The sequence below is a fragment of the Hyperolius riggenbachi genome, chromosome 4 (assembly GCF_040937935.1).
Source record: "Hyperolius riggenbachi isolate aHypRig1 chromosome 4, aHypRig1.pri, whole genome shotgun sequence".
Taxonomy (NCBI): Eukaryota; Metazoa; Chordata; class Amphibia; order Anura; family Hyperoliidae; genus Hyperolius; species Hyperolius riggenbachi.
In genome coordinates this window covers 381,167,619-381,184,397 of record NC_090649.1, presented here as the reverse complement: position 1 = coordinate 381,184,397, position 16,779 = coordinate 381,167,619, and the positions used below count along the sequence as shown (strand labels likewise).

The 16,779-nt window shown below is 42.0% G+C and overlaps 1 protein-coding gene across 3 annotated transcripts in view; it reads right to left on the bottom strand.

Moving 5' to 3' along the window:
* Nucleotides 1-16,779, bottom strand: part of TTC27 (tetratricopeptide repeat domain 27) — a 564,428-nt gene that overhangs the window by 254,122 nt on the left and 293,527 nt on the right. The gene's annotated exons all lie outside the window — the stretch shown is intronic.

Here is a 16,779-nt window from a genome sequence, read left to right as displayed (position 1 = left end):
AATGCTAATCACAGAGCCGACTGATGCTTCATGTTATCCCAATTAAACAGTCCCTATGGAATCATGAGAACTCCGTCATTCCAAATATCACATATTATTTATTGTATTTATAAAGCACCAAAATATTACGCAGCGCTGGACATTAATTTAGGTTACAGACAATATTTAGGGGTGATACACAGCAATATGACAATACAGGAATACAAGATAACCAGATTACACAGCACAGTATGAGTACAAGGTAATGCTTAATCAGTCACTGGATGGGAGCATGGAGATTAGGCAAGTTAGGTTCACTCAAATGCATAGCATGGGTTTACAGTAATTGAGGTGCATGATCAGGTAGGACACAAAAAGAGGAGGACCCTGCCCAAAGGCTTACAATCTAGAGGGAGAGGTAGGGACATGAGAGGTAGGGGACCAGAGTTCAGCTGTGGGTTTAGAGCAATTGTGAGGGGTGGTAGGCCAGAGTGAAAAGGTGAGTTTTGACAGAAGCTCCCAAGATCTTCTTACAGACCACAGTTCCTGCGAAGGTTACCTCGAAACGTATTCAACTCTATTTCCGGCTGCACTGGAACGTGCATGAGAGCATCCTAACTGAGCATGCGTAAGTAAGATCCCCACATGCCTAGTAGAACAAAGCGTTTGTGCTGGAGGAAAAATAGCTGTGCATGAGCACTTTATGCCCAGTTGGAATGCACTCATCCGTGGACAGGGGTGTGGTCCGAAGATATTTTTTCAACCAGCACGAGTTGAATATCTTTAAAGGGACCCTTCCCTGGATTCGTGGTCTGTAAGAAAATCCAGGAAGCCTCTGGACCATCCAGAGACATTCCACTACCGAGGTATGCATCTCATTTTTTTAATGCTTCAGGTGTATTTTAACCACTTCCCAACTGAGGGGTTTTACCCCCTGACCACCAGAGCAATTTTCACCTTTCAGCGCTCCTTCCATTCATTCGTCTATAATTTTATCATTACTTATCGCAATGAAATGAACTATATCTTGTTTTTTTCGCCACCAATTAGGCTTTCTTTAGGTGGGACATTATGCCAAGAATAATTTTATTCTAAATGTGTTTTAATGGGAAAATAGGAAAAAATGTGGGAAAAATGTATTATTATTTTTCAGTTTTCGGCCTTTATAGTTTTTAAATAATGCATGCTACTGTAATTAAAACCCATTAAATGTATATGCCTATTTATCCCGGTTATAAAACCGTTTAAATTATGTCCCTATCACAATGTTTGCCGGCAATATTTTAATTGGAAATAAAGGTGCATTTTTTTTTAGTTTTGCGTCCATCCCTAATTACAAGCCCATAGTTTATAAAGTAACAGTGTTATACCCTCTTGACATAAATATTTAAAAAGTTCAGTCCCTAAGGTAACTATTTATGTATTTTTTTTAAAATTGTAAATTTTTTATTTTTTTTAATTACAAAAAAAAAAAATTTGGGGAGTGTGGGAAGTAAGGAGTTAATTTTTTGTGTAAAACTAGTTTATTTGTGTGTAAAAAATGCTTAGGGTGTAGTTTTACTATTTGGCCACAAGATGGCAACAGTAACTTTTTGTTTCATGCGACCTGCAAGCGTCCTTCCGGACGCTTGCAGGAAGTAGAAAGAGGCTGGGAGTTTGTTACTGCTCACAATGATCGCGGTGCTCAGCCGAGCGGCAGCGGATCATTGGGGGGCTTAGATCAACGAACAGGAATGGATTTTCCCGTTCGATGATCTCTGGGCGAGCGGGCGGCGGCGTGTTTACTAGCGGCGGGCGGCGTGTTTAAGAGCGGGAGCGCGGGCAGCAGCGGGAGTGCGCAAAGTACGGATTTCTCCGTCCCTGGGGGTTAAAGGATGGAAAAAGGGACGGAGAAATCCGTACGGGCGGGGGTAAAGTAGTTAAACCTAATGCTAAGAAAAGGGCAATTCCTTTGCTTTAGTTCTATAGACTGTAGCGATTAACGGCAAACCTTATATTTGCTTGCTTACATGTAAGCAAGAGATATTGCACCACTCTTTAGAGAAATGGGGATAGGGGAGTATCAGCGCTGCCAGTCAATATCTTAGGCTCTGTTCCCACTTGTGCCAGATCCCCCATGGCCAGAAGGAGAAGACAGTGTAGTGTCCACTCCGATGGTCCGCTGTGGTCTGGCTGGAGTCTGGGGCAGATGCGTTACCTCCATAGGCTATACGGGAAATGCATCTGCTCTTTCAGGAGGAGTATCTCGGACAGCACAGAAGTGAGGTCTGCTTTCTGAAAAGGATCCTTTGTAGAATGACAAGTGTGAATGGTCCTACATATACAGGATCTTCTCAAAAAATTAGCATACTGTGATAAAGTTCATTATTTTCTGTAATGTACTGATAAACATTAGACTTTCATATATTTTAGATTCAAATACACGCAACTGAAGTAGTTCAAGCTTTTTATTGTTTTAATATTGATGATTTTGGCATACAGCTCATGAAAACCCAAAATTCCTATCTCAAAAAATTAGCATATTTCATCCAACCGATAAAAGAAAAGTGTTTTTAAAACAAAAAAAGTCAACCTTCAAATAATTATGTTCAGTTATGCACTCAATACTTGGTCGGGAATCCTTTTGCAGAAATGACTGCTTCAATGCGGAGTGGCAATGAGGCAATCAGCCTGTGGCACTGCTCAGGTGTTATGGAGGCCCAGGATGCTTCGATAGCGGCCTTAAGCTCATCCAGAGTGTTGGGTCTTGCGTCTCTCAACTTTCTCTTCACAATATCCCACAGATTCTCTATGGGGTTCAGGTCAGGAGAGTTGGCAGGCCAATTGAGCACAGTAATACCATGGTCAGTAAACCATTTACCAGTGGTTTTGGCACTGTGAGCAGGTGCCAGGTCGTGCTGAAAAATGAAATCTTCACCTCCATAAAGCTTTTCAGCAGATGGAAGCATGAAGTGCTCTAAAATCTCCTGATAGCTAGCTGCATTGACTCTGCCCTTGATAAAACACAGTGGACCAACCACCAGCAGCTGACATGGCACCCCAGACCATCACTGAATGTGGGTACTTGACACTGGACTTCAGGCATTTTGGCATTTCCCTCTCCCCAGTCTTCCTCCAGACTCTCTGGCACCTTGATTTCCGAATTACATGTAAAAGTTGCTTTAATCCGAAAAAATTACTTTGAACCACTGAGCAACAGTCCAGTGCTGCTTCTCTGTAGCCCAGGTCAGGCGCTTCTGCCGCTGTTTCTGGTTCAAAAGTGGGTTCATGCTTCCATCTGCTGAAAAGCTTTATGGAGATGAAGATTTCATTTTACAGCACGACCTGGCACCTGCTCACAGTGCCAAAACCACTGGTAAATGGTTTACTGACCATGGTATTACTGTGCTCAATTGGCCTGCCAACTCTCCTGACCTGAACCCCATAGAGAATCTGTGGGGTATTGTGAAGAGAAAGTTGAGAGACGCAAGACCCAACACTCTGGATGAGCTTAAGGCCGCTATCGAAGCATCCTGGGCCTCCATAACACCTGAGCAGTGCCACAGGCTGATTGCCTCCATGCCACGCCGCATTGAAGCAGTCATTTCTGCAAAAGGATTCCCGACCAAGTATTGAGTGCATAACTGAACATAATTATTTGAAGGTTGACTTTTTTTGTTTTAAAAACACTTTTCTTTTATTGGTTGGATGAAATGTGCTAATTTTTTGAGATAGGAATTTTGGGTTTTCATGAGCTGTATGCCAAAATCATCAATATTAAGACAGTAAAAAGCTTGAACTACTTCAGTTGTGTGTGTTTGAATCTAAAATATATGAAAGTCTAATGTTTATCAGTACATTACAGAAAATAATGAACTTTATCACAGTATGCTAATTTTTTGAGAAGATCCTGTATATTAGGACCCATTTAGTGAGTGTAGAGTAGTAGGAGTGTCTCAGCACAGGAGACAAAAAAAAGGAGTCCAATAGTGCAATATGTTTTCATATACGGGATATCAACAGTTAATTTCGGCACGCGCCTCTGAGAGCCGAGCGCCGAAACTGGGCGCCGTCATAGCAGCAATGCTATGATACGCCCCGCGTAGCAGTAATTCAGGGCTCTGGTGGCTGCCAGACCATTACATCTCCCTCTGAGTTGCAACAACTTGGAGGGTGAATAGTATTTAACGCCACCTCGGAGTTTAGCGGCAGTGGGGAAAGCCGTGATTCGGGTCTCCCCGTGTCGAACTGAGCGACACCAACATAATATGTACCCAGGTAATTGTACTACTCAAAAATACGGGTTGCAGAGGGGCAACCGACCACAAGAAGCAGGTGGAGACAACAAACCCTACTCCACTCAGGGTGGTCCAGCTGGACCTGGGTGTGGTTGCTCTCCTTGGTAAAAGTGACAGATTATCACTATGGTTTAAACCATGTGTAGTCTGCCTAGGCCCCTTCAACAGTGTGTGTTGGGGGGTATGTAAAGCACGATTTGGGTAAAAAGGCACCCCAGTGTGAATAAAATTGGATTAAAAACAAGATAAAATAAAAATGAGGTGGCTTAACTCAATGATGATATCTTTGTATAAACAAAGAAATATTGTTGTGTTAAATCAGCCTTTCTCAACCTTTTTTGGGCCGAAGAAACCCTTACACTATTTTTTAAATCTCAGGGAACCCCTGCATGAAAATAATGCAGAGAAAACGCCATTTTTCACCAACTCACATAATAAATGCATTTATTACCCCCCACCCCCATATACAATGTGGCAATTACCCCACATATAATTTGCACCAATCTACTACCATAGCAAATGCAGTAATCATCTCACATAATACATGAAATTATCACCCCCGTATACAATGTGGCAATCACCCCCAGTATAGGTAACCAGACATAGAGGTTTCCAGTATATGTAGGCAAGAATAGAGACCCTCAAAATAGGAAACCAGGCATAGATGTTTCCAGTATATGTAGGCAGGAATAGGGACCCCCAATATAGATAACTAGGCATAGATATTTCCCATATATGCAGGCAGGAATGGGATTCCCAATATAGATAACCAGGCATCAATGTTTTTGAGGCAGGAATAGGGGCTTCCAGTCTCCAAGTGTCAGCGTGTGGGCTTTGGGGAAAGTAAAAACAGGACCCCGGTGTTCCGTGCAGTGCTACAGTGCAAGCTAAGTGACATCGCAAACATACTCACCCAGTGACTGCCTCGATCTATCTCCTCAGCCATCGCGTCTCCATCTCCTCCTTCATGTACACGTCTACCACGCTGCTCTCTGCCACATCACTAAAGGGCGCAAAAACTACCCTATAAGAGAGCGCCATGATGCACCGCAGATTGAATTAATCTGCTGGTCGCATCAGTGTGACTATTTTATTCCACGGAAGGAGAAAGCGGGACCAATTTGTCCCGCAGGAGGAGCAAAACGCTGCGGAACCCCTGAGGTGTTCTCACGGAACCCCAGGGTTCCGCGAAACCCCGATTGAATAACACTGTGCTAAATATTTCTTTATTTTTACAAAGATCTCGTCATTGAGATAAGCCATCTCATGTTTTTCGATTTCATCTTGTTTTTAATCTAATTTTATTTACACTGGGGAACCTCTTTACCCAAATTGTGCATTTAATGAGTGGGGAACAGACAAAAAAAAAATTTCCATTTTCAGTGGAAACCAGTCCAGTTGTGAAAAATGAATAACAAGCTCCCCCTCTGTGCAGCTATTCAATCCTGCAGCAAGGTGTGTAGTTTCTTGGCTGTATGTACTCCAAAAAGAGTACAGACTCATAGGTGGCTGGAAAGTGAAAATTGAAAGATACTTTTTAATAACATTCATTAAGAAAACATCTTGTGAAACACTGATAAGAATTCAAAGCAATTTTAAAACTTGAAACTGGAGTTTCAGATTACGACAATAAAACAAAAACAGAAACCTATTTTTGCAAAACAGCACAAACGCATTTTACTCAGAAATTGATTTATTTGCATTACTGTATCTTTTGCTGGCAAGTTTGTTGCATTTCTTTTTAATGAACTTAACATTATCTGGCTTCCAACAGTACTAAAAAAGACTGCTAACAAGACAGAATTAAAAGGAATGACATAATTACCATTCATGGCGCTGTTAAGCAGTCAATTTAACGTTAAATACAAAATGACATCATGTGGCTAAGACACACATTGTATGAATATTTCCTGTCATTAGTGGTGTAATGTACTAACCATGGAAAGACTTGTTTTGCATCTTTTTATGATATTACATTCAAAAGTTCAACCCCAATACACATTAAGTTGCTGATTTAATATTCGCATAGTTCTGAAACTACAAAGAGACAAAATTGAATGGCGCTTACAATTACTTTCATGACAAAAAGAACTTTGCAGGTCAAAAGTTTGCATACACCGGACTTGGATTCTGATTAAAAGATAATCTAACTTTCGGGGTGTGTTTCCCACAGCATTACTAACCATTCTCTGTTGTCTGTCCTATAATTTCTGGAATTTAGTTTAACATGTATACTTCAAAATAAACGAGAATTTTTATGGACGAAAAATGGCCTTAAATTAAGTCTCTGTTTATAATTATGTCAATGCAGAGTGCACACACTGGAAATTTGGACTAGAACAAGGTTGGAGGCTTTGGATGCAGAGTGGGCCCCAGAAAATACTGCAGCCTAGCATCGGAGTAGATGGAAGACAATGGGAGGTAGTGGCCAAAGAGAGAAGTCCAGCGATTGGGAACACAGAAGAGGCAGCTATAGTAATATAGTATACTATTGCACTCTCTACTGCAAATACTTTGCATATTGCATATTAGATAAGGAAAACCAGTGGATGTCTCGTGGTATTAGAAAGGTTTTAGTACGATATGGGGGAAGATCAGGGGTCGAGTCCTGCGTGAACGCGGGGGGACGGCGTCCACTCACTTTTTTTGGACAGTGGACGCTGTCCCCCCTAGCACCCTGGAGGGGAGCAGCGCAGCAGAGAGGAGCATTGTGCGCAGCGTGGGGAAGGGCGGACGTTTCCCCCCCCCCCCCCTTCCCTCACCTTGGGGCTCCTCTCCGTGGCTCTCCCCTCCATAAAGAATGCGGCGGCGGTGGCTGGTGGCGGTGACTGGCAGCAGCATCAGTGGGCGGGACTTACCTCCTCCAGTGTTCCGGGTTGACGCTGTGCGTGCCGCTGCTCTGGTCTTCACTAGACCAGAGTAGCTGCACGAACAGCGTCCACTTGCCGGAACGCTGGAGGAGGTAAGTCCCGCCCACTGATGTTGCTGCCAGTCACCACCGCCAGCCACCGCTGCCACATTCTTTATGGAGGGGAGAGCCACGGAGAGGAGCCCCAAGGTGAGGGAGGGGGGGGGGGGGGGAGACCTAAAAAAAAACTAAACCTGGTGCATCCATGGTACAGGGGCATCTTGTGGATCTTCTCCCATCCCCAATTTATATGTCCCCCTTGTACCTCTTGTGTCTCCCTTGTGACCTCCTCTGTCCCTGTGTCCTTTTAAGTGTCCCCTGTGTCCTTTAAAGTGTCCCCTGTGTCCTTTAAAGTGTCCCCTGTGTCCTTTAAAGTGTCCCCTGTGTCCTTTAAAGTGTCCCCGTGTGCTTTTAGATGCCCCTGTGTGCTATTAGTTGTCGGGTGTTATTTAAAATGCCCAGTGTGCTATTAAGTAACCCCTGTTGTACTGTCTGTCCCCCGTGACACTTGACTTTCCTTTTCCCCATCTGTCTAAGGCATTGGTGTGGGGTTTGCAGGAGGGTTATGAGTCTAAGTGTCCCCGCGGCTAAGTGTCCCTCTATACACGTGCTCCACCCCATCCTCCTCTGCCCCGTCCCCCCGACTTCTTTCCCCGGCTCTCTAATGGATATGTGGGTAGTGTGTAGGCTGCGGCTTACCGCTGGATGTTAGCGCCCATCAGCAGTAATCCTTCGTGATAAAGCCGCTAGGTGGTCCGTGCACGTTGCTGAAGCCTTCCTCCCTTCACTTCCGCTTACATCATCATCATCATCAGGGAGTGATAACCCCGGAGGGGACTAGAGGAAGTATGTATCTTTTTTTCTCCTGCCCCATCTCAAGTGCACTTTAAAGAGGAGCTTTACTGAATGTAACTTAAATAATAAAATTGCTTATTTTTTTACAATATTACTTTACAAAATATACACTCAATGTTTGCTCATTGCAAAAATCTTTTCGAACCCTGATTTAGATTCCTACATTTGTCACAGATGGTGGCATCTTTGGTGGCAAAGTGCATCGCTATGGGATGTTTCTTGTGTGTTCTGAAGTGAGCATAAACAACACCTGTTCACATCATAGCCTAGGCTAAGCATCACTTGGCAGGTGGGGTTACATATCAATATACAGCAAAATATAGATGACAAAAACATTTCTGATAATGTATTACATTCTGGTATTAGTCATTATGGTTCCTCTTTCAGGCTGCAAAATGTGAATATCATGCAAGAGGTGATTCTCTACCATACTCATTGTATATATAAAATGTCTGTTCCCACCAACTCTAAGTGATACCAAATGTTATTATTACTAATCCCATTAACAAACAGTGCACACTGACAGCACGGTGACCTCTCTTAAAAGCATTAGAAACATTTAGTGGTTTCAGACACTTGACTTCTCACTTTCTTGGGGAGAAATGCTTATATAAGCCCCTTTCCATGTATTCCTTAACAACAGCTAATCAATTTAGCAAGCTAAAGTCATTCACCTCTCATACATCACCACAACTCCGTCAAGTCACCAAAGGTTACTTGCAAACTTAATAGAAGATTACGTTTTTTCTCATTGTTTTAGTCGATGCTGCATTAACTATATTAAATGCAGTCTAAATCAGCCTTATGGAATTCACCTCATATAGCCATCATCACTTCTGATAGAGAGCTCGGGAGGGGTTAAGGAACAGCAAGATGTTCTATAAGAGTATTATTATAAGGCGTGCTGCCAATTATAATATGATTAATTTATTTTTAAAGCACATTCTTTGGCTGGAAATCATGAAAACATTTTACAGACAAGCAGACTGGACTAAAGGAAAAAAAGGTCTAGCAACATAATCTAATGTATGGTATAATGATTAAGCTATACTTTTTTTGGCAAGTGAAATATTGTACACACACAACCTGTACCCCGATGTTTGTGCTAGTTCAGCAGTGCATGTTGTGTGTTAAAGAATCTAGCCAAATCATGCATAAGGTCCTATTCACACTTGCTGATCGCCAAACGCTAGCGCTTTTGCTGGCACTTTGCTATGGCGATTTTGTGCGATTATGGTGAAAAAACTGTCATTCATACTTGCCGATTTTTCCGCGATCGCGTTTAGCACTTCTATAGCACTGAAACGCGATCGCCGGGAAATCGCTTGAAAATGGTGCAGGCTACGTGTTTGCGTTTAGTATTTTTGGGCGATTTGCGGCGATTAGCGCAAATCGCCCAAGTAAGAATGGGCCCATAGGGTTTCATTACACTATGTCGAAATCACGGCAAAACGCTCTAGTGTGAATGGGGCCTTAAAAGACAACTGAAGTCAGAGGAATATGGAGGCTGCCATATTTAATTACCTTTTAAGCAATACCAGTTTCCTGGCTGTCCTGCTGATCCTCTGCCTCTAACACTTTCAGCCATAGACCCTGAACAAGCATTCAGCAGATCAGATGTTTCTGATATTATTGTCAGATCTGACAAGATTAGCTGCATTCTTGTTGCTGGTGTTATTCAGGCACTACTGCAGCCAAATAGATCAACAGGGATGCTAGGTAACTGGTATTGTTTAAAAGGAAATAAATATGGCAGCTTCCATATTCTTCTCACTTCAGTTATCCTTTAAGACATCATAGAAGTGTGAGAATATTCATCAATAAAAAAAATTAGGCCCTTTCTCCACATTGAGAGATGCAGGTGCAGTGGCAACCCAATATATATTGTTGGCAACCATGCATTGCAATTCCATGCACTTCTGATGTCCTTCTGATCTCCCTGTGGATTGCATCACATCACGTTTCTGAAAACGTGGCTAAAGTACAGAATGTAAAAATGTATTTGAATAATGTTTAAATTGACTGCACAAGTAAATCATCCATCTAACAACCATATGAGAGTGTGACAATTTGTTATTATTGAGTGTCTCAAAAGCTTGGATAAAGCAAAGGCGTCTTTAGTTTATACATTCGAAATTGCCATCTATGTTTTTTTCATGTGAAAAGAGAGAGAGCGGAGGCACTGTAGTAGCAAAGTGAGGCAGCTTCTTCAGAGGCTTATATTTGCCTCTGAAGAAGCTTTCTTAGCAAAACAGCTGTCAGGCTTCCCCTCACCCCCACTGTGTACCCCTACTGTATTTCACACCGTGGATTAAAAGGTACCTCACTTTGCTACTACTGTGCCTCCACTCCCTCTCTTTTCACACGCATTTGTATGTTTCTGAGAGCACGCTTTGGCATGGAGTACTCAATCAAGTGAACCCAGCGTCTTCTTGCCCTCATCTAGTGCCAGTCTTTTTCTCCTTTATACTGCATATGTTTTTTTCATAGAGTGATTTCGGCTTTCATCATTACAACACCTGCTTTCCCCCTCTCCTCCCCACAGAACACAATTGGCCACTCAGCTGGCTATCAAGCAGCACACCTGTATACTGTGCATGGTTAAGCAACCGAAGAAATCATAAAAGATTGCTTCATAAACTATTTATCCAGCTTGTGTACATAGCTGTTGCATCTGATACAGCACATGCTATTATTGTATAGAAGCTTCTGTTTGCACTGTGCATTGAATTAAAACTGTAGCCTTTGGAGCTGAGATCTCCATACTATCAGTGCTGTTTCCAAAGACTGTCAGGTGTTTGGATAAGACTAGCAGATTATTTAAGTTTATTTTGCTTCAGGGTTAGTGCAGGGGGAAAGAAAAGGTCAAATATGTTAGGGATGGTGCGGGGATCAGTGTAAGGGTTAATTTGAACACCTACTCTGGATTTGTCTCAGGTGCTGATAATACATGGCCATTCACACTAATGCCGGCGGGGAACACCATTTGTAGCCACAAAAGTTGCATTGCATACTATGATCAGCCCTGTGCCCTGCTGGCAGTTTCATCATTTGCTGCTTTAATGAACTTCATCTGCTAGTCAGTACCTGCCAGACATCTTCCTAACAAGCAGACCTAATCGGCACCATTTGCTACTAATTTCAAGACAATGGCTATGCAAGTATACTGGTCTATTACATGCTTTGACAATTGTTACAATTATGGCTTGGCCAGTATGGCTTGGCTAGCATGGCTTGCTGCTCTGTTGCCTATCTGCATATCCATGCCCTAGTTGCTGCTGCTCTGGCGATTTGAGTTCGTCAGGTGAAAAATGCAAAATAAAGGTTCTGTGTCTTGTCTAAAATTTGGCTACAATTCAATTTGCCAAATCTAATTTGTTGTGCACATAAATTAGGACTTGTCATGGTTGCAAGGTGTTTCCTGAAGTTTGCCACACACCGCACATTGTGCTGGCCAAATGATACGCTCAGAAATGAGGAACATACTTCTGGCTAGAAGTGTTCAATAGGCGACTGGAATTTGTAAAGTACTACCATCATATTTCAAAACTATTCCATCTTATCAAACCATCAACATTTCAGCCATCACAAAGTGAAATCAAATCAACAAGAGAGATGAAAAGATTGAGAATCATAAAGCAATGGCTCTAAATTGTTGGGTCCAATCTTCATCTTATCCAGCCATTAGCTTTTATATATTGTTCCACTAAAGGTGCATACACACGTCCAACTTTATGCATGATTGTCGTTTAAACTTGTCGTATGAACGACTTGAAATGCAAACAACCAGTCGTTCAGACGTCATGTACACAATGACCATTAAAGTGGATGATATGCTAATTTACCTAATTTACATGTCATTTAACCAACTTGATAATGGACAATGGACTAGATTAAATGACTGATCAGATGACTTGTTGTTTAAACATTTATTAGTTGGACAAACGACTAAAAGTCACTTGTACACATGTATGGACCTAAAAGTCAATTGAACAACAGTTGGTCCAATGGATCTGCTGAGCGGATCGGGCAAGCCGGCTGTTATCAGTCGCTCAACAGCTGGTACACATGTCCAACTTGTTCGATTGACAAGTCGTACGACAAGTTGTTAGAAAAAGTTGGACGTGTGATTGAAGTCTGCACACCATCAAATAAACAATACTTGTGCTGAAAAATCATCAGCAATTACAGGGCAGAAATTCCATATACTCCTATCTGTGTCACTATACGGATTACTGTCATTATGTAAGCTAGTGCTAAATGGAAGAATCTTTGCTGGCTTCAAATTCAGTGCCAAAGAATGCACTGAGTTTAATGGCTCAGTTCATACTTCAGCCAATAATTGATAGGATAGAATGACAGCATAACCACCGCCTATAGTATTTAGCTTGTGACTAGACTGTGACTGCTGTAGTGTACAATGTCATATAATGCAGTACTTCTCACCATCACCACTCTGGTAGCTGTCCCTTTTCCCTACTCATTACTGGCCATACAGTTATCTTAACAGTAATGTCAGCTGTGTAAAAATCACAATTCCCACCCTCCCACCACTGTATAGCACGTGTAGCTGCAATTAGCAACCACTGAATTATTCTCAATTTAGTTTTTCTAAAATTTTATTCAGTTCATCACATCAGTCATCCTGTCATCCAGACAAGATCTGTTTACTTTGTAGTGTAATCTCCTCAATAAAGCGGACCCAAACTAAAAACGGATCATGCTTGCATGCTTGCATAATAATTTTTCTTAAGTGGAAACATTAACTTAACCAATTGCAGGATGAAGGTTCTCCCCCACGGCATCCTGCCAGGAAAATTGCATTTACATTTTTCATGCGTTTGTGTTACTCATGCTTTTTTTCTTTTTTTTTTTTGCGGTGGTAGGTGGAATTTACTGTAGCAACCCACTTATCAAAAATGTTAAACAATGGTGGAGGAATAGCTTTCTATTTATAATGCTGTGGGTGCAAAATAGTCATGGCTTTTTGTAGGTTGATTCTTCTTTAACCTCCTTGCCGGTCTAAAAAATCCGGCAAGGAGGCAGCGCCACACTTTTTTTAAAATTTTTTTTTAATCATGTAGCGAGCCCAGGGCTCGCTACATGATAGCCGCTGAGCGGCAGCATCCCCCCACCCACTCCAATCGCCTTCGGTGATCAGAGTATGCAGGAAATCCCATTGAGAACGGGATTTCCTGCAGGGCTTCCCCGGTCGCCATGGCGACGGGGCGGAATGACGTCATCGACGTCGGGACGTCACAGGGAACCCCGATCCGCCCCTCAGCGCTGCCTGGCACTGATTGGCCAGGCTGCGCAGGGGTCTGGGGCGGGGCGGTTCGGTGCGGCGGGTAGCGGCGAATCGGCGGCAATCGCGTTCTACACGCAGCTAGCAAAGTGCTAGCTGCGTGTAGGAAAAAAAATTATGCAAATCGGCCCAGTGGGGCCTGAGAAATCCTCCTGTGCAGGTTACCCCGAGCTGAGCTCGGGATAACCGGTAAGGAGGTTAAAAGACAGCTGAGGTAAAAATAAACTGATGAGAAAAACAATTGTATCTATCCTCAGTATCCTAAAAAGGACTTTATTAGATATCCCATAGTTCTATTTTATCTTTAAATCTAGTTTTTAAGTTTTTACTGTTTCTTTGTCTCAGCTCACACCTTCATTGAAGTGTGTCAGGGCTCAAATCTATGAATTATTGACTGTTGTCATCTCTTTCCTGCTCTCAGGAGCCATTTACTGACAAAGTAGAGGGTGAACAGTCACCCTGGAACGACACTGGGAGCCCAAATGGTGCAGTATGTCACAAATGATATAAGAAGCAAAAAAATATAAACAGAGGGTACTCACAAAGGGAGGTAGCAAAGGGGCAACCAACCATTGCAAGCAGGTGACGATCAATATACCCGACTCCAATCGGGAGTCCAGGCTAGCCGGAGATGGTCGCACTTTTCGAGAAAAAGGCTTTAGGGGCCTCAAACCTTGGCTCTTAACACAGTGAGGCACTCATTGTTTTTAGCATATTGTAGACCCAAGGAGTTCCTGTGCCCTTATTGAATTTTTCACAGTTATTGAGAGCACAATAAAACATTTTTCTAAACCATGATGTAGAGGGCCATTTGTTGGACATAAAAACCTAATAGAAAAGCAGAGGCTTACTTTTTATATATTTATTGAATCATTAATTAAAAAATTACTGTAGATTGATTAATTTTAGCATTTATCTATCTGTACTCAGAATAAGGACAACATTTATAGTGAGATGCAAACCCTGCAAATTAAAGAAAAAAAATATGTATATACAATTGCAATATATGTAGACTTTTATCATAAGAAACAGTACCAAGTCCTCTTGCATCAAAATAAATCAAACTTTCTTCAAGCCATACTACTCATTTTTCAACTTCAAGGACATGTCACATTCGCTTATCTCGTCCATATGTTAAAATAGCTTTCAGTCTTTAGCCAATTCATTACAATTAGGGTCAGCCAGCAATCAGTGTCTAGTGAAGCTGTCATCAACACTTAGAAATGTCAAGGATCACTATCACAGTGATCAGATCTCTTCTAGACTGATGTGGCTGTAATAGATCCTGTTTGTTTCTACTAAAGGATGCAGCAGCCAGAACAACATTGATCAGCCTGTGAGCAAATGTCCTCTTCTGATGGCTTTGTTCTCAGAAGCCAAATACATATATTCCCCCTACAAAGCAATGCTCCAATGGCATGATTGTGAAAATACAACAGGATAAATGAGGGCAAACCTAAACTAAAAATAAACTGATGAGATTATATTATGTGTAGTAATAAAGGCTTTTAACACTACACAACGCACAAATGCCATTTCGTACAAGTGTTCCCAGTGCACAGCATGCACGTCATGGTGCGCTATAGTGCGGATGTCAGTAGACACAACAAAATAGAACCCCAAAAGAAAATTGTATACATTGCATGATAAAATGTTCCGGGATCCATTATGTCGCAACATGTGGGAATGCACAGATGTACTGTGAATGGCAAGTTAAAAGTATATAGACTTTCATGTCACCATGTGGATCGCACTCTATGTGCAGTGCATCATAACTGAAAGAACTGCACGTAGTGTGAATGAGCGCTAATTGTAAACAGAATATTAGTAGCAAAGAACAGTCTCAAATTTATTTTCAAATTAATGGCTGAATTGTAAGATTGCATTCTGAGCACCAGCCATGACAGCTTAATGCAAAATCTAAAAAACATATAATAGCATGCGCCTCTGTAATCAAATGAATTGCTCACATTTATTTGTAAAAAGAACAAAGTAGATAAAAATGATAAGAATAATAATGATTAAAATAATCACCAATCCGCATACACACAATAGACACTACTCTCAAAACCACTTCTCCAAAGGTGCTTCACATAGAATCTAAATGGATCCTATTAATGCCTCTGATCTGTTCTTTGTACTTTGTCCTTTTTATCTATTTTTATTCTTATTACTCGTATGCGGATTGGTGATTATTTTAATCATTATTATTCTTATCATTTTTATCTACTTTGTTCTTTTTACAAATAAATGTGAGCAATTCATTTGATTGCAGAGGCGCATGAGTTGATATTAGATTTTTTTTGGCTTTTCGGTGGGAGGTGGTTTATCCTACAAACTTAGTGCAGCCAATTATCAATATTACAAGTGCACCAATACTAATATTATATAATTATCTAATGCAAAATCTGCTACATTCAGTTGCAAAACAAACAGAAGCAATGATCCTTTGAGCTTTTCAGCACTAATCAACAGTGTTTCCTCAGCCAAATATAAGTGTTTTGCCTTCTATTTACTTTTCAAAACAAGGGGCTGAATCAGACAGCCTCATTTCCATAGATAACAGAACTACTGCGCCTGCGCAGTACAGCCCGGAGGACGACGGATGACGTCAGCGCGCACCAATGACACGCATCGTGGAGCGCAGAAGAAGCCCGACCTGGCAGCCGGCCTGGCCAGGTCGGGCTCGCCACCGGAGACCACCGGGAGCCTGCGGAGCGGCGACGAGGGCACAGCCTGGCTGCCACGGGCTGGAGGAAGCCCCAGGTAAGTGGATTTGGATATTTATTTTTTTTAAGCGCTGCCTGAACCTTCCCTTTAATGCTGGGGATACACGGTATGTTTCTGTACCGTGTATCGACCAGCTGATCCGGCAAGCTGATAATATTCAGCTGGCCCGATCAAGCTGCTCGACTCCCGCCCGCTCAATCCCCGCCAGCAGACAATGGCAGGGAATCGAGTGCTGATAAGGTAGCCCCTGCGGGGACGAGCGGTAATCGATCCGCGGGGATGAGCGGTAATCGATCCGCAGGGACACAGCGGGAGTCGATCCGGCAGCTAATCGGCCACCGGATCGACCCGTGTATTGCAGGCATAACACTTCAAATGCAGGAAAATAGAAAGTGCCTCCAGATAATTTCTTAGTAGGACTAGTATTATATATACCTACAGTATGTTTATCTCATCATGTCACTTCAGGTAGGCTTTAAATTGACTATTCTTACAGTTTAAAATTTTCAAAGATACTTGAATTGAGTACTTCTATTTAATAACGTTGGGACATCAATCTGGAAAACATTTCTCAGCAAGTATCTGAGCCGATGAAGATATAAAATATGGTATTTACAATTAAAAACCTGAGGGATTGTGGAGGTGTTAAAACAGTTTTTTGGTGAAAGCTTACCTTTAAACCATATTACAAGACATAAAAAATCTCCTTCCTGTGGACAGGAACA